The sequence below is a fragment of the Ambystoma mexicanum genome, chromosome 4q (genome assembly GCF_040938575.1).
Source record: "Ambystoma mexicanum isolate Mex_15411 chromosome 4q, UKY_AmexF1_1, whole genome shotgun sequence".
NCBI lineage: Eukaryota > Metazoa > Chordata > Amphibia > Caudata > Ambystomatidae > Ambystoma > Ambystoma mexicanum.
Window position 1 is genome coordinate 371574610 of NC_090928.1, and position 23862 is coordinate 371598471.

Consider the following 23862-nt stretch of genomic DNA (forward strand, 5'->3'; position numbering starts at 1 on the left):
GATGCCCCTGACTTGACTCTGTGCAGCAACATCTGCTGTGCTAAGGTCACTGACCAGGACTGTCCTGGATGGTAGACTCACAGGCGGGGTGGTGTCGGCTGCATCTGCCCATGCAGTTGCCAACACCCCGCTGCTTGGGGCAGCAGATGACAATACTGCCCCAGGGACATGTGCCTCGGTCAGGGCAGCCCTGCGTGCACTTACCCTGTTCCTCCTGAACTCCTGGAAATCATCCAGGGACTCTTCTGATGCCAATGCAGCATGCGCTGTCCCACCCTGAGCCTGGGTGGTGGTGTCCACAGCTGCACCTGCAGCTACCACCACCCTTGGCCCGTGGCAGTCGATGAAACGGACTGCCGGGTCACATGGGCGCCAGTGCCAGATGCAAGAACTGCATCCCCCGGAGCCGCAAAGGGTGGTGGCATGACTGCAACAACACGTGGAACAACATTGTGCTGAACTGGCGCCCCCGTGCATCTTCCCCCTCTGCAGCCACCCTGGACACCCTGAAGTCCCCCTACTCCCTGGTCACCCCGGCCACGTCCCTGACCACGCCCACCACGTGGAGTACGCCCAACTGAGGCGCCCCTCACCTTTTGTGGCCTCCCAGCCATGGCACAGATGTAGTAGTGCCGGCACAGATGGAGTAGTGCCAATGGGAGGTGTACACGAAAATTGTCCTGGGCAATTGGGGTCAAGGGTTTGGGATACAAGATGTTAACAGCACCCCTGTGCACCTGCAAGGCTGTATATGACCCTGGTGATAAAGTTACGGGTCACGCAACGGTCAGGCACCCCAAAACTGCAGTAAAACCATGCACGCAACCCCCGGAAGCCCACGTGTGTGGAATTAACCTCCCGCAGTACCCAGTGGCACCCAGGAACCCAAAAAACAGGTACGCGTGGGACACGCAGGCTACTATGACCTCTAAAACAGGTACACGATACACAGGGGCACCCGCAGTGGGAAAAATAGTGTGCGCAACTCACCATCAGACTAGCGTGATAATGAAAAACACGCGTAGCCAATACCCCGCCAAAAGAAGAGATACGTCCTTGATCCGTTGTGAAGTTGTGATGGTGCGTGAAACAACACCAAGTAGCAACACACACGTCGGTCTCCACGAAAGGCACGTACAGCAAACTGCTGGCCCCGCTCACCTTTAACCCGTGCTGAGGGAAACGCCCACGCGCGTCACTTCACTTACGCGCTTAGGCCCTTTCCGCGAATTATACGCATTAACACACGGATGTGTTGTTTTTTTCACGTGCTGATTCACTATGCACCAATCACGAGGGAAAGGTCTGCATGCGTAATGTCAAAGACGCGCTTATGCGCTAAGGGCCTTTCCTCGAATTACACGCTGACGTGCAGTTTTTTCACGTGCCAAATCACTCCGTGTCAAGCTGGCCACACAACAACACACGAAAGACCACTCTCCTGCCCAGAAGGTCATTTTCCTGCCCCCCAGAGCCCTGAGCCCGCTCCCACCTGCCATCTGCTGGGGTCCAGTTGCTCTGACCACCCCTGCTGGAACAGAAGACTCCCGACTGAAGTTCCATTGCTCCACAGCCCAGCACCAGGACCCAGTTGCCCACCCACACCTGCCTCAGGGGTTGCCATGTCGGGGGAAACACCATCGGAGACCACTGGCAATCCCCAGCCAGAGAGGCAGAGGGCTACCAGCTTCAGTGCCGCAGACGTTGGTATCCTGGTGGAGCAGGTCCTGGTGAATTGTGATGCCCTCTTTGGAAGTTCACGTGCCAACAATGAAGGACGGAAGAGGATCTGAAGGACATCGTGGCTGCCATCAACGTGGAGGGGGTGGCAGCCTGCAACATGCAACACGTCTGGAAATGCTGAGAGGGCTTCAGGTCCAGGACACTCAACAAGGACCGGCGCCTCTTGAAGGCAAAGCATGAGAGGGGTGCTGGGTCCACCTTACCAACATCCAGATGAGGGTCCTGGAACGCATACACCCAGCGCTCCACCTCCATGTCCTTCAGAGGCAGACCCATCCTGAGTCGAGCGAGTGTCCATGCGTACTGATTGGATGCAGTGCATGTTGAGGTGTGCAAGGAGTGTGCAGGTTGGACATATGTCTTGAAAGGCCCATGTATGGATGTGTATGTACAGAGAAATGAGCCTGCCGAATGTGAGTCCAGTCATGTGTGAGGCACATCAATGGTGTATGTGTTCAAATGCATGATGGCCAAATGCATGTGTAGTTGCACACATGTATACATTTCTGTGTATGTACTGTGGCATGGTTGTGGTGTGACACATGGATGCTGGTTCCACCTTCATGTATGCGTACAATGTACATGTGCGTGTGTGTGTATTTGACATGTGTGCCACTGTGATACACCATGGATGCATGTGACACCCACATGTAGGAGGCTGATTGGCAGATGTGACATGGATGCCGATGATTTCACTGCAACAGGTGGTGGAGATGTATAGATGCATGTATGTCTGGTGGCGTGTGTGCATGTGTTAAGCACTCCCCATGTTGCATGGGATGTCAGGCTAACCTTCGGATGCTCATGCTATTGTATGTGTATGGATGGTGCTGCCTGATGCAACATTAGTGTTAATTTGCGCATGTGTGTAGGTTCAAATGATATGTGTGTTCGGGAGTGTGATGCCATGTGTGAAGTTTGACACTGCCACTCATGTGCAACTGTCATGTGTGTATCAGACCATTGTACAGTGCCATGATGCCTGTGTTCTGTCTCTCCCTGTCTGCAGGGTCAACTGATGAAGAGGGTGGAGACGGTGCTGTGGAGCACAGTGGCAGGGATACCACCGCCAGCCGGAGACGCAAGGCCCAGCTCCCCTCCCATGTTGTCATCTCGTCGGGGGGTAAGGAGTCTGGTGCCACGTCTGCGGCCGCAGCTGCCGAGGGTAAATCCAAGAGGCAGAGGTCAGAGGTGGACTTCTCGGCAGCAGAAGGGGCAGCTGAGACCCCACAGGGGCCTATGGAGGAAGATGGCACGGAGTCATCCAGGTTGTTGGGGGTTTTGGTTGAGGAGGAGGCCATGGAAGGCCCACGCACGGGGCCTGGACGGGGGTTTCCTCTGGTGCTAGTGGTGCAGTCCAGGGGCTGGGACAAGAGGCAGCACAGGCGGCCGCGGAGGTGCCTGTGTGTAATCCTGTCCCCGATCCTGTGACAGCATCATCCGGCACCAGCGGGATGCCTTTGTCCAGACCCGTTTTCAGGGAGGGGATGCGTAAACAACTAGCCTTCCTCTCCCTGCGGACGTGGCAATCCTGGACCGTGTTGAGCCTGTCCTAGCTGGGGTGACGTTGCATCAACGTGACATTCGGGAAGACGTGCAGGTTTCCCGTGCGGAGAATGCACGTTTTTTGGATGCCTCATTGACCACATTGACCTACTAGGCCGGGACACCAGTGCTGGATTCCTCCATATGGTGGACCTTCTACTGAACCCCCCTCAACTGAACCCTCTATCCGCCAGTCATCCTCTGTGCCATCTTCCTGCCCACGTATCACCTGGGAACCCTGTGGAGCTGCCCCTGACCCAGCGGCCAGGCTGGTGGAGGAGAAATCCCTGCCACAGTCAGGAGTCGGAGGCCCAGCAGGGGTGGCCACCCCAACAACTGGACCCCAGCAGGAGGAGGATGTGCAGGCATCGACAGGCAGGGCACATGCACGGCAGCAGCAGGCTCAAGGTGGGAGCGATGATGGCTCGGGCCATCAACATCACAGGGGCAGGCATCTGCCAGAGGGCAGGAGGACCCTGGATTGGGAGTGTCATCCGTGTGGCAACGGTTGGGCTGGCAAATAGATGCGGAGCAGCGGCGGGCAGAAGAGGCACGGCTCACTATGGTCAGGGTGGAGAACTCCATGTGCAGGGCATAGAGGCGGGCTGAGTGCCTCGAGGGAATTCACAGGGAGTTGGAGGTGGACATGGCTTAATCCCTGTGAGGCCTCAGGGCCAGGGAAGAGGCCCGCCTCCAGGACATTAAAGAGGAGTTTGATGATGCCCTGGCCCGGGTCATCAACAAGTGAGCCAATGGATTTGCCCGCCGCCTTTGTAAATAGTTCTGTAGGTGTAAGTTTCCTTTCTATTTTTTTTCCTTTGGGGCGCATGGACTATGCCCCGCCTTTTTGTATATAGTTATTTATTAGGTAGGCTTTTTGGTAGGTTTCCTTTGGATTGTTGGGCTCATGGACCCTGGATTTTTACATTGTTAATAGTTCTGGACTGGATTTGACTTCATTGAATTTTTTTTTACCATGGAGCTATGGTTTTCTTATTTTTTTAACTTTGGATTTGGTTTAATGGACAAACGCTTTGGAGCCATTTTAATTTGGATTTAATTGGATTTAGCATTCACACTTTTTCATTCATTTTGGACATCCAGGCTTTTGTTTATTATTTATTTTCTTGTGTGATTTTCTTTCATTCCTTCAATTTTGTATATAATACATTTTTATTTCATACTTCATTTGTGTGGCATTCTCTCATTGGTTTCGTGCATGTCACGATGTGGGTTTTCTCATTCATGTGCCCCCATTGTGTGTGTCTGATGGACATGTATTGATGTGCATACTTGTCATTTGGGATCTATCATTACATGGGGATTTCAATATGGAGAGGATAGAATGCTTGGTTGGGTGTTTGGTCTTGGGTGGCGGGTGGGATTTGGGTGGCCAGAAGGGCCACGAGTGTGGATCGTGATGACGTGTTGGGTGGGGGGACCTGAGTTCGGGCATGCTGGCAGGTGCCCGTCAATGGTGGGTGAGTGGGTTGGTGTGGCCCCGACATGAGTCGGGGCCTGCTGGCAGGTGCCCGTCACTGGGGGTGGGGTAAGGGGACATGAGTCGGGACCTGCTGGCAGATGCCCATCAATGGTGGGTGGGTAGGTGGGTGGGGGACATGAGTCGGGGCCTGCTGGCAGGTGCACATCACTGGGAGTGGGGTGGAGGAACATGATTCGGGGCCTGCTGACAGGTGCCCATCAATGGTGGGTGGGTGTATGGGTGGGGGACATGAGTCGGGGCCTGCTGGCAGGTGCCCGTCACTGGGGTGGGGTGGGGGGACATGAGTCGGGCCTGCTGGCAGTTGCCCGTCAATGGTGGGTGGGTGGGGGACATGAGTCTGGGCCTGCTGGCAGGTGCCCGTCACTGGGGGTGGGCTGGGGGGACATGAGTCAGGGCCTGCTGGCAGGTGCCTGTCACTGGGGGTGGGGTGGGGGGACATGGGTTGGGCCTGCTGGCAGGTGCCCGTCAATTTAGGTGGGTGAGGGACATGAGTTGGGGCTCACAAGTGCGCTCACAGATGCATGGTGCCATGTGGGCTGCCTACAGGGCATGGTGAGGGTTGTAGGGTAGTCCCCTGTGGTGTGGGCTGCTTGCAGGGCATGGGGAGGGGGGAAACCACACACCGGGGAGGGCCCACTATGCCAAATCACCTGTAAGACTTCCCGTGCACCCCCGAAATACATGTACCCCGCTCCACAAGGCCTGTCGCATGTGAAACTCACTGCGTACCCCCGAAATACACGTACCCCGCTCACCCAAGGCCTATTGCATGTGAAACTCACCGCGCACCCCCGAAATACACGTACCCCGCTCGCCCAAGGTCTATCGCTTGTGAAACTCCCTGCGTACCCCCGAAATACACGTACCCCGCTCACCCAAGGCCTATCGTGTGTGAAACTCCCCGCGCACCCCCGAAATACACGTACCCTGCTCGCCCAAGGCCTATCGTGTGTGAAACTCCCCACGTACCCCCGAAATACACGTACCCCACTCCACAAGGCCTGTCATGTGTGAAACTCCCCTCACTCCCCCTTAAATACACATACCCTGCTCCACAAGGCCTGTTGCGTGTGAAACTCCCCACGCACCCCCGAAATACACGTACCCCGCTCGCCCAAGGCCTATCGCGTGTGAAACTCCCCGTGTACTCCCGTAACACACGTACCCCGCTCCCCAAGGTCTGTCGCGTGTGAAACTCCACGCTTACCCCCGAAATACATGTACCCCACTCGCCCAAGGTCTATCGTGTGTGATACTCATCACGTACCCCCAAAATACACATACCCCGCTCACGCCAGGCCTATCGCGTGTTGAACTCCACGCGCACCCGCGGAATACGCACAGGCAGCCCATACACCCTCCACATGCCCTGCAGGCAGCCCATCCACACTGGGCATGCCCCAGAGGCAGCATACACCACAGGGAGGACTTTTTTCACGCAATTTACCTAGCGTGAGTGGGGTACGTGTATTCCGAGGGGTGCGCAGGGAGTTTTACATGCGATAGGCCTGGTACGAGCAGGGTACGTGTATTCCAGGGGGTGCGCGGGGAGTTTTACATGCAGTTTCGCTGACGCGAGCGGGGTTCGTGTATTCCGAGGAGTGCGCAGGGAGTTCTACACGCGATGGGCCTGGTGCGAGCGGGCTACGTGTATTCTGGGGCGTGCGCGGGGACTTTTACATGCGTTTTCGTGGTTGGGGGGCTGTATGCTGGTCCACTGGCCTTTGCGCCATGTACTGGATTTGTGCAATGTTTTTGGAGCACAGGGCGGGGTTGGGGGCATAACTGGTGCTGCTGCAGGGTCGCTGCACCACTCTGTGCCACGGCTGCTTGTGGATGTATTAATCCATGAATATGCTGTGCGCCTTAATGGGTTTTGGCGCACGCGGCTTGCACAGCCTGCTGCACACGCACTCTGTGCGCCAGCCGCGTGCGCCACTTGTGCGCCGAATTCTATGAATTACCCCCTTTGTTTCTTTCTTTTGCTCAAGACTAGAGATATATATATATAATATTTCTCGTGAATGAATATTACCATTTGCATGTTATTTATTTTGACTATTAAAATGTGGTTTATCGTGATTAGGGCATATATATTTGTTTTTCCTGCAGTGATTTTGAGTTATATCCCAGCAGGAAAAAAGAAGTGAGTGTAGGAAGAATCTAGGCTCTGCATTTCAAAATCTAACTCCGCATTCCAGCATTTACATTTTAGCGAGGGTTTGAACTTTAACTAGGGACAAGGGGGTGAGACTCATTGCTGGACTCAAGAGTATGAGTCTCAGGCTGAATTTAAATAGATGCCAATGCACAGAGCACATTATAGAAAATTATCACTTTGCTCCATGATGCTATTTTACTGGGCTGAGTTGCATTACCATATAATACTAACATAATCTAATATACTAATTAACCCAACCCATTTAACATGTAACAGATTCCCATAATAACATTTAGTGCAAATTAGTTCATGAAATAAGCTGGATGCAGATTGAGCACAATGCATGATCCTCTGAAAATGGGAATTTAAATGTGCAGGCTGGGTCTGTGGTGTAAGCTGAAAAATGTGTATTGTATTGGCGCAGGAAGCAAAAGAGAAATTAGCAAGTTCTATTCAGCAATGCAGTTAGCACAATGAGAAACACAGAGAGGAAATCCTGTGTTGTTTTAGTAGGAGGATCTGTCAATGGGAGGTGTTCTTGACTGACAAGAGGTTTGACGAAATGGGTTTGAGGCAGAGTTAGAGGGGCATTCCTGTTCTTGCACTGACTGACAAAGGAGGCAGAAGTGCTGGTTCCTGGGCAGACTGAGTTCCGTGCTTGCAAGCTGATTAAGGCTGAAGCTGTCTCTCTCCTGGGTTGGCAATCTTTAGGGCTGCGAAATCTCGAGCAACCTTAGCTGTGAATGACCCTGGAGCACTGCCAGGCTCATTCGGGGAATATGGCCAGCTTACTCTAAGTAATTCTGATGTACTAATTGAGGGGCTGGTGAAGTGAATGATACAACATAGCACAGATTAGATCATTCAGTTCATTTTTTGGCACTGCATTAGAGATTCAAATTTAAATGTGCTTTTAAAACAGTGTTTATATTTCTCAAAGTCTTTCTGTTATTCAGTCTATTTTTCCTGCCAAGTTCTTTGCGAATCCAAGGTTGATTTGGCAGGTTTTGGCACATTATCACAGATAGAGCATTGAAAGCCATTGCAAGAAAGTTTCGCTCTCATTGTGAATTATAACATGGGTGTACGTGTCACTCTGTGTAACTTGCATAATTCTAGTTCATGATAAAGAACAAGTACCAAGGGGTTATTTACTCTCAATGTATTTCTTCTGCATTCAGTCTCATTGATTTGATATGCATAGAGAGATAAATGTGCAGTAGCTTATATCTCAAAGCAAAGTTAGCCGCAGTAAATTGTTTTACTTAGACTGAATGAATGTTTTGTATTTCATTTGCATGCTTTACATTTGTTGAAGTACAGCCAGAAAGGCATATGCGTGATGTTGTAAATGAAGCATCACAGGAGAGCATGAGCCATTTATTCAGAGTGTATTAAGTCCAGTATTTGTTTGTCGTTAGTTACTCTGGTGAAATAATTATTAGGCACTATTCTGAACTTAGTCTCACCACTATAAAAACACAACAAAAATACTGCCATAGTAAAATACAGAAAAATACCACAAAAAGACCAGGACATATTAGATATAACCCCAAAATATATCCTACAGTCCCCGTCTGCAGTTTGTGATCAGGTCTGTGCTTCGCAAACAGTTCGGAACTGCATTTTCTGCTGATCTAGGAACTTTTAAGTTCAGAATAGGCCCTTGCACAGGTCCTACACCTATTCTTACTCATTATCCATTAACAATCTAGCACAGACCACATACTTGGATCAATATTAGCAAAACTGCTATTCATCTTAAAAATTGCATCAGCTATTACCGTCCCTCCTGCCCAAGAGCCACCACCAACAACTGGAGGGCCTACACAACAAAAAAAGCGCAATACTTCCAAAGACAATGAAGAGGACCAAGAAGATGGGTTAGAGGAAGTGCCTTCCTCTAGAACCCAGAGTGAATCATGGGTGTGGCAGTACATTACCACTGTCGGGAATGTACCAAAGGCTAAAGCTACCAAAGTAAAATTCACTGAGTGCAACGTTGTAATGCTCTCAGAAAGGTTGTTCCTTTCTTAGCAAGTAGTAGGCTGTCTTCCTCCACCTCATCTTCCTCAACCAATACTGTAACCACACAGCCTACTTCTGTGGGACACAAAATCCCACCAGCTACCTTGCAAGTGATAAAAGAGGCTGCTGATCCATATCTTTCGAAGACAACAGTACTCTGTATATACTGCAACGCACCACTCCGCAGGAGGGGAGCAAAATTCGAAGTGCTTTTGAAGCTGTAATCAAGGAGCATGAGAAACACTGACTCCTTCCTCAGATGTAACACACAAGCAACATGTTACCTGTCCCCCTGGCCCTCCATATGAGTAGTTGGTGCCTCTTCCCTCATTTCCCTCCCCACCTTACTTTCTGAACTCTGCTGCACCCGAAAAAAAGGTTCCTTTAGAAATCACCTTTCACAGTTAATAAATAAAGCAACAAAATAATCTTATAGACTCCTTCAACTTTACATTTCTCAATAAAGTAGATAGACTCAATAAGATTCTCCAACATTTCCATTAGCATTTTGTGTTATGCTAATGGCAATAAAGTGGCGTTCATCCCTTTTTCCAGGGGCTTCAATGGGGGATAACAGCCTGGCAGCCTAAGTTATTGGCCCAAGCAAAGCGAGAGCAGATAACATGGGCTCTGGGCTATTATGTCCCATTCCAGCCCCTGCAATGGGCAATGAAGGCCATTAGCACCCCAGGTTGACAAAATGGTGAGCCGGGGTACTATAAAAAAGTATTTTCCTTCCTACAGCAGGACACTCGTGGCGTCCCGCTACAGGAAGGAAAATCCTTTTCCAAGATGGCCTCCATGGAAAGGGAAAGCGGGGCTCCGTACAGAGCCCCTCTTCCCTTTCCATAGCAGCCTGCAGGAGGCGAAGAAAAAGAATGAATGCAGCAGCAGCACCTGCCGCCGCCGAAATAAGGCAAGTAAGGGGGTCGGGTGAAAAAGATAATACAAAATGGGACGGAGGGTGGGAGCAAGATGGTGGCGGGGAGAGCCACCATCAGGCAGCTTGGACCGTGGGCTTGTACTGGCAGTTCAAGTCCGCATTCCTAGCCACCTAATTGGCTGGCTCCCCCACCCAGGGTGCTAATGGACAATTGTAAAGTAGAGAACAATGTAAAAGGACAGAAACAATTTTCTGTCCCAAATAATTTTCTCTAGCATACATAAGTATCATAATCAATTAACCTTTATAACTATCCACAGTCTCTACAATCCCCTTTCCAGGCCATGGATTATTAAAAGACCCAGATGGCCAATGTACATCTAACCTTTTTAATGTTATATTTGTAACACTGCCTCAATGCCTGCTTTCAAACAGTCATAAATCCATCCACCAATCACTTCCAAAAACTGCACATATAACCCTATTACAATACTAAGCTTCCACACACCAACTGCCACTTAACAATCTTCTACAATCATTTGCATCTGCATTTTCCTTACTTATACAAAAAAATTGTACACAATGCTTCTGTAAATGCACATATGCATTGTGCAGTGAAAGAAGTGCATAAATAGGAGGGGCTGTATGAATGGTTAAGTGCGCATGAGAACACAGGAGGGAAATGCCAAGTGATGTCAAGGTGGGTCGTCACTGTCTAACTACTGGAGCATAGGAGTCCCAGGGGTGGGATGCATCCTAACAGTAACATCCCTTTAACAAAGTTTTTTCTGTCAATTTAATAGGTTTTTAGAAGTCAAAATGTTTCATGGTCTTACATCACTGTATATAAGTTATTAATAATTCCTCGTTTCATATATATGAAAGAACTATAAACCTCCTTTAAAAACATATTTTTTGCAACACATACATATGTCTGTCATTATCAGCAGTGCATGCTGGGGACAGAAATCATTTTTCAATTGCCTACGGTGTAAGACTCCGCCATGTCCGCAGCCAAACCAAACCAGCCCTATCAATCTACACCTACATTGCATCCTAGCTCAGTGTCCACTATACCCTAATAACGTAACCAATGGCCAGTGCTCTTTGCTTGCAGGCATGGCCAGTCTCCAAACCCATGAGGCATAGGCTTCAGCGATGCTGCTTTCCCCAATTCCCTGCATTCCCCAATAAGCAAATCAGACTACACATTTGCGTTTGCCGAGAGCCAGGCCCACTACACACACCAAATGTATATCTCTATTTTTTTTGCTCACATTCTTACACTTTTCAAAAATAAAACACAAGACATATTTCCAAAAACATGCTTTCAGTTCCTTGCTAATTCTCTTTGCGCACGTTTGTTGAAATCTAGTCCACCACTTCAGGCTGTAACCGCAAGCAGAATATTTGTTCACATTCAAAGGTACTGCTTCGGCCAATGCCCCATTTCCCATGCCTCAATAACCAAATTACAGTACACATTTCTCCTTGCTAATGGCCATGCCCTTTGCCCAGATATGCGCAAACACCAATGTTATATTCTATTTTACACTTTTGAAAAACATAAAACACAGGACATATTTGCAAACCATGCTTTGAAGTTATTGCTGACCTTCCTTGTGCATATTGCTGCAATTTCATCCAGCACTTCAACCTGTACCCACAAGCATATTTTTTGTTCAGATTCAAACCTATCCCAATTTTTGAAAAACTTAACCACAATGCCGGTCCGTGGCGGCCATGTCCACTTTAATTCCATTGCTGGTCCTTCGTGGTCCTGGCCAGTAGCCAGATTGTCCGGGTCCCTAGGCAATATGGCCACATGCTATACCTCAGTCACCAAAGGTATATCACTATTTTTTGTACCTACATTATGACACTTTTCAAAAATAAAACACACACATTTGCAAAACCATGCTTTCAGGTCCTTGCCAATGCTCCTTACATGAGTTTGCTGCAAATCCGCCCATGTTCTATTTTTTCAAAAGTGTCAAAATGTACCTAAGTACAATAGTCATATAACTTAGCCCCCACTTGACAAAATCCATTTGGACTTTGCACAAACATTCAAGGTTGGGTCTATAATCTTTCTGAAAACTTTTGTCCACATTCGGCAAACGGCAACAAAGTTATGACCCATCTGAAAACGTTGAGATCCCCTCTATTTTTGCCCTCTCATGACAAAATCCCACCAAACTTTGTGAAAACTTTCATATCTAGGCCTACAATCATTTTACCAACTGATGTGCAGATTTGTGAAATGGCACCACATTTTTAAGCCTTTAAAATGTTTCGACCCCCCCTCTAATTTTGTTCCCTCTTGACAAAACAGCACCACATGTTGCAGAACCATTCAGAGTCAGTTTCATTGAGTGGCGCCAAAGTTATAAGCCATCCAAAAACTGATTTTTACCAACCCTGTAATGCACAAGTAAGCATAGATGCCCCCGAACATCTCAGATGTTTGCGAACATCTAGGGACTGCACTGCACTGTTTGCGGACATCAGAGAACAAAAACACCCGTTTTTTGGGCTTTTTAGGCCATATCCCATCCCATCCTCATCACTCCTCAATTCTCCACTGATTGTTTTACTAGTTTGGCAAGTGCAATGTTGTGTTATTTAATATGTGTTTACTGCGAAGTCTGCGTACATCCACGGCTGTCCGTGAATCCAACATGGCAGCATTTCCCAAAAATATGATGCACCTTGTGCTTTTCAACATCCAATCAGCTGGCAAGTTCAATGTTCGCAGACATCACATAGGCCTCTGGACCAATGGGAGGCCCGTCCACGGACCGAACACAGAAGTGAGTGCGCAGACCGAACCCAGATATCACTATTTCTCTTTTTACCTACTTTTTGGTCGCTTTAAAAGAAACTACACCAAATTTAGAAAAGCACACTTTCCAGACTAAGCGCTGCTCCTGCCACAAATCTGGTGAAAGTCTGTCCAGCAGTTTGGCTGTAGGCGTGAGCAAATCTTTTTTGCATTGCATCTGTGGGAAAACCTGCACATTTTGCGACCCCTCTATAACTTTGCCCCCCCCCCCCTCCTGATGAAACCTCACCAAACTTTGCAGAATCAATCTGATGGGGCCATATACTTTTTTTTTGCAAAGTTTCTTAAGGATTCATCCGGGGGGGGGGGAGTTATAAGCTGCCCAAATAGTGCTCTTCCTTTGGGTTGAGAAACTAAACCATAACTACAGGGCCCTGTAATAGGGAAACATTCTATTACAAAAAAAGGCATGTATGTGTTTAATAAATGTATAAAACTTACTGAGGTACTTCTTATATTTTAATGAATCTAAAAAACAAAATCTAATAACGATTAAGTGAATAGAAGGTTCAAAACTAGTTTATGTGGATATTGGGAGGCAAATTATTTGTTTTAAAAAAATATGTAATTCACACTGATAATAAAGATGACACATGACATACTAGTTCTTATTAATCAGGTTTTATTTAAATTCATAACTCCTTGATTTCCGGATTTCACATACTCTTTGATCAAAAATTATACATGAAGTGCTTATGAGGAACTAATTAATACAACCAAAAAGCAAAATCACAATAAAGGATTTTTTTAGGAAAATTAATCATCTCGGATAACACAAGGTATTTAACACTTACCCAAACCAGATGATTAGTGGAGATAAATGTAACATTTACAACGGCGCGTTTATACAATAATACATTTAATATGTGTTTTATTTCCCCTCTTTTATTATTTTTTTACTTCGGATTTGATTATACCTTTGCATAATAGTATTCATATGTGTATGTATACATAAATATGATAGCTCTGAAGAAGCTGGTACTTATTCATAGAATGTATGCCATAGGTACAGCGTAACACGCCTAGTCTTTTGTTTCATTTTAATGGCAGACAACCTGATATATGAGTTGGTTGAGTGTCCCTTGTAACATATTCACTTACTACTGTATCAGTTTATTTGTGTACACTGTGTAAATAAACTTAAATGCAAATACTATGAATTATGTTTGGACGATAAATGAATGAATTCCCAGTGTGATATTTGAGTAATATTGTAATCTAATACAATGTTTTATTTATCATATATACTTGTCCTCTCCACTCAAACCCTCCACTCAAACCGGACAGCAGCGAAAGTGAAGATATGGCGCGCCGATTGGATCAACACAGGTAGCGAGCGCCTGCTCGCTAGCGCTATGAAAGATGGCCCCGCGGAAGCGAGAAGCTACAATGTATTGCAACCATACGAATCGCTTCCCAAATTCAAAAGCATGCAGGCTATTCATGTTATTCAGGTTGAATGCATACAAAACGAAAGACCGCATCAGGCTTCGAGCAGGAGTTACCAACCCAAACTTTACCTGCCGCTTCTGTTGCAAGGAGCGGGAATCCCTTAAACATCTTGTGTTATTCTGCCCCTCTCTAAAAATGAAAGGTCCATTCACTTGGGTCAGTGGTATGGAAACCATCAATCAGTGAGTGCAGAGGAGTGGTGGCAGAATCTGTCGAACGGGATGGATCGGAAACTAATTATGCCCCTGACCTCATTTTTAGCAGTAATCGAGGAGATGATAAACAAAACTGATCCATAGTCATTGACCAAAAAGTAAACTTGGGCCGACTGCATAGTGGGAAAATCACTTTGGGGAGTGGTCCCCTGTTAACATTGGAAGGTGCAGAAGGGAAGAAGGCATCAGGGGCATTACTAAGATGTAAATGTTGTTTTGTTTTGTTGTGTAATATTTTAAAGGTTTGAGTTGAAACCAATAAAATTAATTTAAAAACAATATATATATACTTGTCTATTTCGCACAACTAGGATTAATTTTGAAGGATAGAATTGAAGACATTATTATTGAAATAGCGCATAACAGATTTTCTTGTTTATTAATTCTAAAGAGTTACAATATTGACAGGTAGATTGTAATTCTGAGGCAGACTTGCAGCTTCTTTTAAGTCTAATAGTATTCATAATGTAAAACATATTTCCAATTTTATTATGTTTGTATGCATACGTTTAAGATCTCTATTTTGCAATCAGCCTGTCTAGCTTTTCTTTTTGTGCTTTTAAATGGTACATGGGCCTCTGGTTTATTAGGCATTGCGTCTTCAGCCCAGATTTCCTCTGAAGATTCTGGGGAAGCCATCCCCGAACCAATACATAGCTCAATTCAATGGAATGGTATGGTATGATATGGTATTGTTTATTTATAAAGTGCCTATACACAAGCATGTGTTTCAAAGCGCTCAAGAATGGTGGGAACAGGGAGAAAAAACAACAGTCGTTCAGAGCCCTTGATACGATAATAGTCTGCACACGCAGAGTAAGTGCGAAAATACATTTAACAGTTAGAGATACAGCAAATAGGCCTGACAGCGATGCTGCAGTTTTACCAGTGCAATTAAGGGGTGAACACAAGGGAGAACAGACATCCCAAGGGGGTGACATCCCAATGTCCTAAAATGTCATATCATTCCACGACTATGAGCTGGTGTGCTGGCGATTTTGGCCTGACCAGCAATAACACCATGCATGTTATTGTGATTGCATTTAGTTAAATGAGACACCCATGAGAGTGGTTTGGGTGGGATTAAGGGGGTGCCCATGCATTTTATTTGAAGCTGGGGTGTGCGCAGCCAGTCATGTTCCTTGGATTGACAGCTAAAACTGCTGATCTCAGCCCATGTTCCATGGAATCTGAAGGTTGCTTCCCATGTACCATTTCCTTCCCACTCTTCTATTCGATTGAGTTTTTTAGAAACCCCATCCCCTTTCCCCAACCCCACTTACCTGATTGTGGCGCTAGCGATGCCCACAGCCGCTGCAGCTTCACTCCGTCTCCCTTTGTCGGCCACCATGGAAAAGGAAGAGGGACTCCTTATGGAGCACCAGCTTCCAGATCCATGGCGGCCATCTTGTGCCAGTATTTTCATTGAAGGAATGGGACGCATGCAGCATCCCATTGCTTGAATGAAAATACATTTTTATTAACACCTCGGGTTTCCGGGTTGGAGACCTGCGATGGTAACAGCCTTAATACCCTCTACGGCAGGCTGGATCTGATGTTATCAGCCCGGGGACCCTCTTTAAAGGCCCTTGTTCTGCTCAAGCCTTTAACTCGGGCCTCGGCCGATAACACCCGATCCGGCCCACCAGATTAGGTGTTAACGCTATATTATGGTTCTGTTCATTCCATGAGTAAATACATAGCCAAAGATTGCCCACTGGCTTTGAGTCTCTACTTGTATATAACCTGTACTCATCCCAACCCTTTTGCCACGCTACGTGTAGCTAACATGACGCCTATTATCCAAAGCTTAAAGGAGTGCAAACTAAAGCTGGTACGTCTTGTCTAATACACATATACCTTACCTGAAGAGATATGTTCCTGTACAACCACCATACCATGAGACGTCATTCTTCAAGCGTTCTGTAATTAAGTGTAACTCCTTCTTAATTTACAGCCAGCAAGCTCAAAATAAGAATGCAGCATCGTTGGATTAGGACCAGGCTCGCACAGCTCATAAACAGGCCCAGAGAGCAGGCACAGTAGTCATTTCATAGCTCCTCACAAAATCGAGAGCTTCATAATCCTGCACATTCCATGAATAAATATATAGCTAAAGGATGCCCACTGGCTCTGAGTCCCGAATGCCGGACTGGGGCTTCTGCTCCCAAGGAAGCTGTGAGTGAAATCCCACCCTCTGTTAAATGTGCCCATACTTCCTTCCAGATTTCCCATGCATAGAACCTGGCTGTTCACGGCTGTTTCAGGTCTCAGAGGAGTGAATAGAGGGGTTTTGCATGCTTAGTTTCTTGAGCATGAATTTTGCAAGCCTTGGCTCACCATGACAGTGAGGAAGGCTCAGAAGTCTGACAACAGCTAAGCCATGGGCACGTTAATGTGTTCTTAAGCACTTAGCAAACAAGCCTAGGGTTTTGATAGCCATGACATAAATAAATGAGGAAAACAAAAAATGTGAGGTATTTTGAGGTATTTTTGCATGCTGATGCAAAATTGGCAAATTCGGATTTCATACAACCCCTGTCAAATGTTGTTGGGGGCCTTTGGGAAGTAAGTAGAAGGGCTTTTGCGAGCTGTGTTTTCTTGGGCACAGCTTCAACATGCCCCAGCTCACCATGCAGTGAGTAAATTCCAGACGTACCCCCTAGCGCAGTAAATACCTCTCCTCCAGCTATCTCTCCGGATTTAGACCGGACTGAATGTATTTTCAGAGATTTGTCCGGTTGTCCAGCTCACACACTAGATTTATGTCTCACTTGTGATGGCAGTCTCAGTTACAGGACTCAGAAGCCAGGGACATTCGGTCTGTGGGGTTTCAAGGTGTGTCAGCCCAAGCTGAATGGGTTTCCTGCTGTGTTCCTTGGGAGCTGTCATTTAAAGCTCTATTGCCTGATATGGGCTGCCCAGTAGACAGCAACTAATGGATAATGAGTGGTGGAGCAGATTCTCTTTCAGTGACCCTTTCATGTGCAGAATTCCAACTCTTCAAGCAAAGTACGAGTGTTAGGGCTGTTCCTTTTGATTGCTCATTTGCATTTTAAAGCAAAGTCCAAACAACTGGTCTCACCAAACATTTGATGTATTTATGAAAGAAAAGGTAAACTGCTTATTTAAATAAATTTGCAAAGTCCCTTACTTGTTTGGAAACAAAAAAAGTACTTATTTGCAAAACTGCACATTTTATGTACACCTATGCTCAATATGGTGGATGCCCGTTTTCAATAATGAAAAACACAAGCAATGTTTATTAATAATACAACCAACCCAGAGCAGACTTCAGACACATTTAAATGTTGCAGTGTCACATGTGCATAGGGCATCCAAGCCTGCCTTCTTTTTTGCATTCTGCATGGTGAGTGAAAAGCAAAACTATGAATACCAGAATGCAGAGAAAAACTCGGCACAGGATGAACCACTCACACCTGAGCAACATGGAGACAGGGAATATACATCTCGGCTTCACAACCGCCATATAGCGGAAGGAGGAAGTGGTGTGGAAGAAGCTGACTAGTGGTCTGTATTTGCTTTTTAGCCACTGCTAATCTGCATTTGCTTTGCCTTATACACGTTTGGGAAAAGCTGAACTACAAGTCCCAGATTGAAAACTGAAGTTGAATGAAGAGCCAGTTCTGGATAGGAGGTGTCAGACATGTTAAGGGACCACTTCTCTATACTTAAAGCTTTTTGGAATGCAGCCCCCTCTCATTTGTTGCAGCATTTTAGTTTCACATTTTGTATTGATGGGAGGTTGTTGGAGAACTAGATTGCAATATAGGTCGTATTCTTGAGGTTGCAACAGCCATATTGCCATTATTTGCATCTTTTGTATGCAGTTTCTGCTTTTAAGTTAATAGAGTACCAGATGTCCCTGGCTTGACTGACTATTGATTATTTTGCTCAACTTATATGGTTTATTGGTACAAGCCTATTTTATATTATAAATCACTCAATCAATCAATACATAAATCAATATCTGCTTTATTTCGGCAACCAAGCCAATAAAGCAATACAAGGAATTAAAAATGAGAGGATCAATAGCAAACCTACAAATTGCACTGAATACAAATATTAATAGGTGCTGTGAGGGTGTGAAAGGAGGAGACTGCCACACAGGAGGTATGCTTTTGGGCAAATACATTTATTTTGTATTTAGTGAGGGGTTTGCCTGTCTCAAATAAAACTAAGGAAATGTCTAAGAATTTGCCTCCTCATGGTTCAGAAGAATGTCCCACTTCTTCTGGATGGTATGGTTTGCAAAGTAGTGGGAATCTCTCAGGCTTCTCTTGACAGTCTAATATGGTTGGTGGGTCGTCACCTTTCCCTGGGCCTTTCTCAGGCATTTCATGGCAAGTCAATGTGGTTGGGGGAATTCTACCCTTCTGCAGGCCTTTCTCAGGCTTCCTTTGATAGTTCACTGTGTTTGGCAGAATGTCTCCCTTCCCCAGGTCTTTCTCAGGCTTCTCTTGGTAGTTCACCTGACAGCCCTGGTATAATCTCCTGCCAGTGGCTGTCTTTCTCACGTGCAGGTCCCAGCCCCCCTTATGCTTCCTCTAGATTGTTCACTAGGCAGTCCTGGTATACTCCCCTGCCGGGATCTGCCTTTCTCAAATGTGGGTTCCCGAGCCCCTCTTCTTTATTTTATCTATTTATTTATTTAATTTGTTGATAGCGCCCAGGCACAGAGGTATCACAGCGCTTCTGCTTCTCATGTGCGAGTCCCTGACCGCCCTTCTTATTTATGGCTTCTTAAATGCAGGTCCCAAACCCCTTCGTATTGGCTTCTCAAGTGTGGATCCCAGACCCCTTCACACTGGTTTTACACAGCTCCCAGTGCAGCCCTGTACCTTCTCACAGGGTTCCTGGTCCTTTGCCTCCTTCTCGGATCACGGTTTGTCTTCTTGCAGCTCTTCTCAGCTGTTTCCTGTTCTCCTGCTAGTTTCTGTGGCTCTCTGATGACTCTGCTGTGGAGCCACGCAGTGTATACCTGCTACCCTGCATCATGCAGTGCTCTTCTGTGCCCGGGCCTTCAGTTTTGCTCTTTCTCGGCACGTCACACTTCAGCAAAAACAGGTGGGAACTCCAGAACTCTCTCAGCAGCCGTACTCTCAGCTCTTCTAGGTGTAGGCAAAGACCTCCACTCACGGTGCCTCCGAGGAGGGACTGACAACATTGTTAGTCCATCATCCATCTTTAAATTACTTGTGACTGAACAACTAGACCATTCACTCTGGTTTTCTGTGAGGGTGGCTAAGATTCTTTGTATCTTCTTCATCACAGTACTTTGAGGGGATGACTTGGCAGAGTTAGTTCTGATCTTCCTGGTCCCTGTACTTTGAGACGACAGCTCAGTGAAGTCAGCCCTACTCTTCCTCGTCTCAGTAGTACAATCACCGCAATAACAGAGATACATAGAGGAACCTATAGGGTCAAGGGAAGGCAAAGAAGAAGAGAAAAGAAAGGTGGGTGAAAATGTGTTGTACCGTGATGGCTCTTGATGTCCTCCCTGTTTCCCAGAGGGGGAATCCCTCCCCATGAGATCTGCCTGCTGAGTACCACCCTGAGGGGGACTGTCGGGTAGCAACCTTACTTCTCTGGCTTCATGGAACGGGTTTCCTCCTCCGGGAGCAGGGACGACATCATGAGATTTGTCACAGTGCACATTACAACATATTCCCACTTGAGGGCGTCCTCACTTCTTTTTCCCTAGAATCATCCTTCTCTCAGGTGGCCAGTGAAAGGCCATCGCTTTTGCATCCTGACCGTGGGGGTGAAGATGCGAGGGAGGATCACCTGGATGGAGGGAACATAGGGAGTGGGGAGAGGAGGTCCTTAGGTAAGACATGGTATCCCCTAATTCCATTTTTAAAATGAACCTTCTGTCCCAAGCGCCTTTGTAGACTACTGTCAACTTTTCCTCTTTTCTCCCCTACAAAATGTTCCCCAAAAATACCACTTTAACACTGGAACGGGGAAGAGACCAACCACGAGGACACATCCTCATTTTGGGTGAGATAGAAACATATCAGCCTCATCTTATCAATGCAAACACGCATCTGCCTCATATTGTTAGTACAGACACATTTCCAAACATGGGTGAAGGAGCTGGACATAACTATTAAAGATTGGGACAGCTTGATAAGAATTGGCACACATTCAAAGATGGATTTGAATTTGCAAGATGTGCGACAAAGGATTTTGTGTCATCTCTGCTGGACTGCGGCAAGGATGGTTAATTTAGGTATGGCTAATGATGACTCATGCTTGGGTTGTGGCCAATAAGGGGGTACTCTATTACACATGCTGTGGGATTGTCCAAGAGTGGTGGGATTTTGGGGTGAGTTTTTGAACAAACTGGACATAGTACTGGGAGTAGTGTTACCAAGGTCGTCATACTCATCAATTCTGCTCTCAAATACAGGGAGGTGTATGGTAGCTCGAGAACATAGTGGGTGGATTAACAGAATATTGATGGTGGCTGCTAAGCACATTCTGAGAGTATGGACATCGAGAAAAAGCCAGATGTGGAGGGTTGGTTATCAGACTTACGAATCTTGTCTAGTTATGAGAGAGTTATGCTAAAATAGCAGGAACAAGAGGGCAAGTACTCTGAAATATGGTGACCATTCAATGAACTGTATAATTGATGCAAGTATTATTATAGTAAAGGGTTGGTAGGACGTGAAAGGGTAGGAAAATAATAAGGAAATATGTCTTTTTGTTAGTCTATGTTCGTTGTGTACGTGTTGTCTAGTTTTATTTCTGTAGTATTGTTGTACTAAGATATTGGATTAGTTATAGTTGATAAGATTATAAAAAGTTAGTATGGTTAGTGTAATAATTAGATTAGAAGATATAGTAAGAATGTAGCAGTTGAAGTGTTATCCATGGATGTTATGAATATGTTTATATTGTATCAATTTTAAAATGATAAATAAAGTGTTTAAAAAAAAATACAGACTAAGGTCAGCCAAGTACCAAGACGAGGAGGAGACAACACAGAGTTAGGAACACTTTATTTAAGCCTCATTACACGGACGGCGGTGGACCAGGGTGCTATTAGCACCTTGGTCCATGCCGGTAAAATACCGGCACCGCCTTGGTGGAAAGGGGAATTACCGCCCTATTCCAAGGTTGGTGGGGCGGTAATTCCCCCTTCCCCCATTGCCCTTCCCCATTCCCATTTTTGCCCCATAGGGCATAATGGGAATGGGGAAGGTGCTAATTATGGCACCGCAAATTGCGGTACCGGAAGTAGCTCCCTGGTCCCTTTGCGGGTTGGTTTTTAACGCCTGCGAAAAGCAGGCGTTAAATTCTCCAACCCGCAAAGGGACCTAATAGTAAGGCGGTAAGGGTTTACCGTTACCGGTAAAATACCGGTACCGGTAAACCCTTACCGCCTACTTTGTAATAAGGCCCTTAATGAAGTGGAAGACAAGTTGGCAGAAAAGTCAATGGCCACAGCGCTTGTATAAAACAATTTGGAAGCGGGCAACAAGGTTGCAGGTATCTGGGGAGTGTGGATATACTCCCAGTATAGTTCCACTGTGGTGAAAGTAACCAAAACAAAAGCAAGTCCCAGTCTCACTGCACCAAGTAAAGTAGCCAATAGAGACGTTAAGGACAAGGAAATTTGTTCAGAGAATAGCCTTTTGAATGCCAAGGTATTTATTCATAAGACAGCCTGACACGTGTTTCAAGCCTTGGATGGCTCTTCATCTGAGGCTGATAAAAGACACAAATTACAAATCAAAAATGAAAACAAATTATACCATATCCAGTAAAATATCAGTTGCACCCACAACGAAAGTTAGAACCAAGGAAATGGCGTAACATCCAGGGACAGAGACAAATGGTAGATTTGCCGTTATACAAGGACATAATAACAATCAAACAAATAAAAGAAAAGAAAGCCATATTCAGGCGGAAACAGACATCACAAAATAAAACAATTTTGTTGAAAATAGTTCAGAACGGTACCACATTTTGTTGATGTTCATTCGAAGGTATGTATCCAGGTCGAAGGAAGAAACAATAAATAAGGAAAGGTACAAGGGAGAGGAAAACCAAATTGTACATGGGTTACAAATTAAGAAAATTATGTCAAACACAGCAGCAGCCCAATCAAAGTGCAGCCATATATTTAGATACCAGAATATTGTATGTATTGGGGCCCCACAAGTCAAAGGAAATTATTATCTTGACTTGAAGATGGACCAAGTAGTCATGTAATGCGGGTAATGCCCAAAAACCTCTGAAAGCAAAACACACGATAGGGAAACCAAGGAAAGTAGCCCAAAAATGCAAAGGCCAATTAGTTGGGTGATACCTTAAAAATATCATACCTCAAAGCTTCGCAATTGCGGATTTGCTGGTGGAAGAAAGACAAAACTATATAAATAAATGAACGGACACTTGCGAACGTATTGCACTCAAAATAAACCCACTAATTAGGAAACCAGGCCCGTAGAACGGGGTCGCACACGATCAAACTAAAAGCAATAATTAACCCCAGGCAATAATTCTGTATTGCTTAATTGAAACACTGAAATGGGTAAGCAAGCTAAAATTAGCAGACTGTGATGCGGGGGGGGGGCTGTGGAAAAACGCCTTACCTGATCAAAGAAACAAATGTAGTGACAAGGAGAAAATCGCATGAGCCGCGAAATGAAGAAAAGACTAAAATAGAAAGTCCTCACAGGGTAGGTGAGATTGAATAGACCGTTCACAGACGGTGCCGTGACAAAAGTAACCTTCCATATTAGGTGTACTTTGAAGCTAGAGTAGGTGAACAGTTAGATAATGAAAGGTAGGAATTACCAATTACAATTAAGACGATCGGGCCAGGACGTGCAAAGACAAAATATAGCCCGCCATGTGAAGGATACTGAATAAGTGGAATAAAACAAACAGGTGAAATTATAAAAAAGCAATAATGCCCAATGACATGTAATGACATAATATGAAGCCGTACAAAGATGGGTTGTAAATGGCAGTAAAGCTCGAGCCAAAGGCAATCCACTACATAGTGTGAAACCGTACACAAATAAAGGGGATTAGTATATAAATGCAGAAACAAATGACGCCGGTAATTTCATCATATGGAGCCGTACATTAATACAGAATATAAGTTACAAGATTCATAACAATAATAGGACACCGCGCATAGCGGTTGAACGGTTAACCCAAGTAAATCACCCGAAAATATCAATAAAGAAAGAATTAAAAAATTGGGGGAAAAAGTCACCAAATTGTAAACTTAATGGACCAATCATAGTAGGTACAGGGTGCTGTTTCTAAGTGTGCTTCTGCAGAGACATGTAAGTCAAAGGTAAAAAGACCAATCACAAGGACAACAAAGTACATAGATAACAGGCCAAAAGTTTGAAGGCTAATTATACATGACCCTAAGATATAGATGCACAGAAAGAGGACCCACAATAGAGTGAACAAACTGGCACTTAAATATGA

At 45.7% G+C, this 23862-nt stretch overlaps 1 long non-coding RNA gene across 1 annotated transcript in view; it reads right to left on the bottom strand.

Moving 5' to 3' along the window:
• Window positions 1-23069, bottom strand: part of LOC138468521 (uncharacterized) — a 228529-nt gene extending 205460 nt beyond the window's left edge. The window contains exons 1-2 of the long non-coding RNA XR_011268298.1: window positions 23007-23069; window positions 22737-22762 (exon numbers count right to left, since the gene is read on the bottom strand). This is a non-coding gene — a long non-coding RNA (uncharacterized lncRNA). The remainder of the gene's footprint in view (window positions 1-22736; window positions 22763-23006) is intronic.
• Between the last annotated feature and the right edge of the window lie 793 nt (window positions 23070-23862).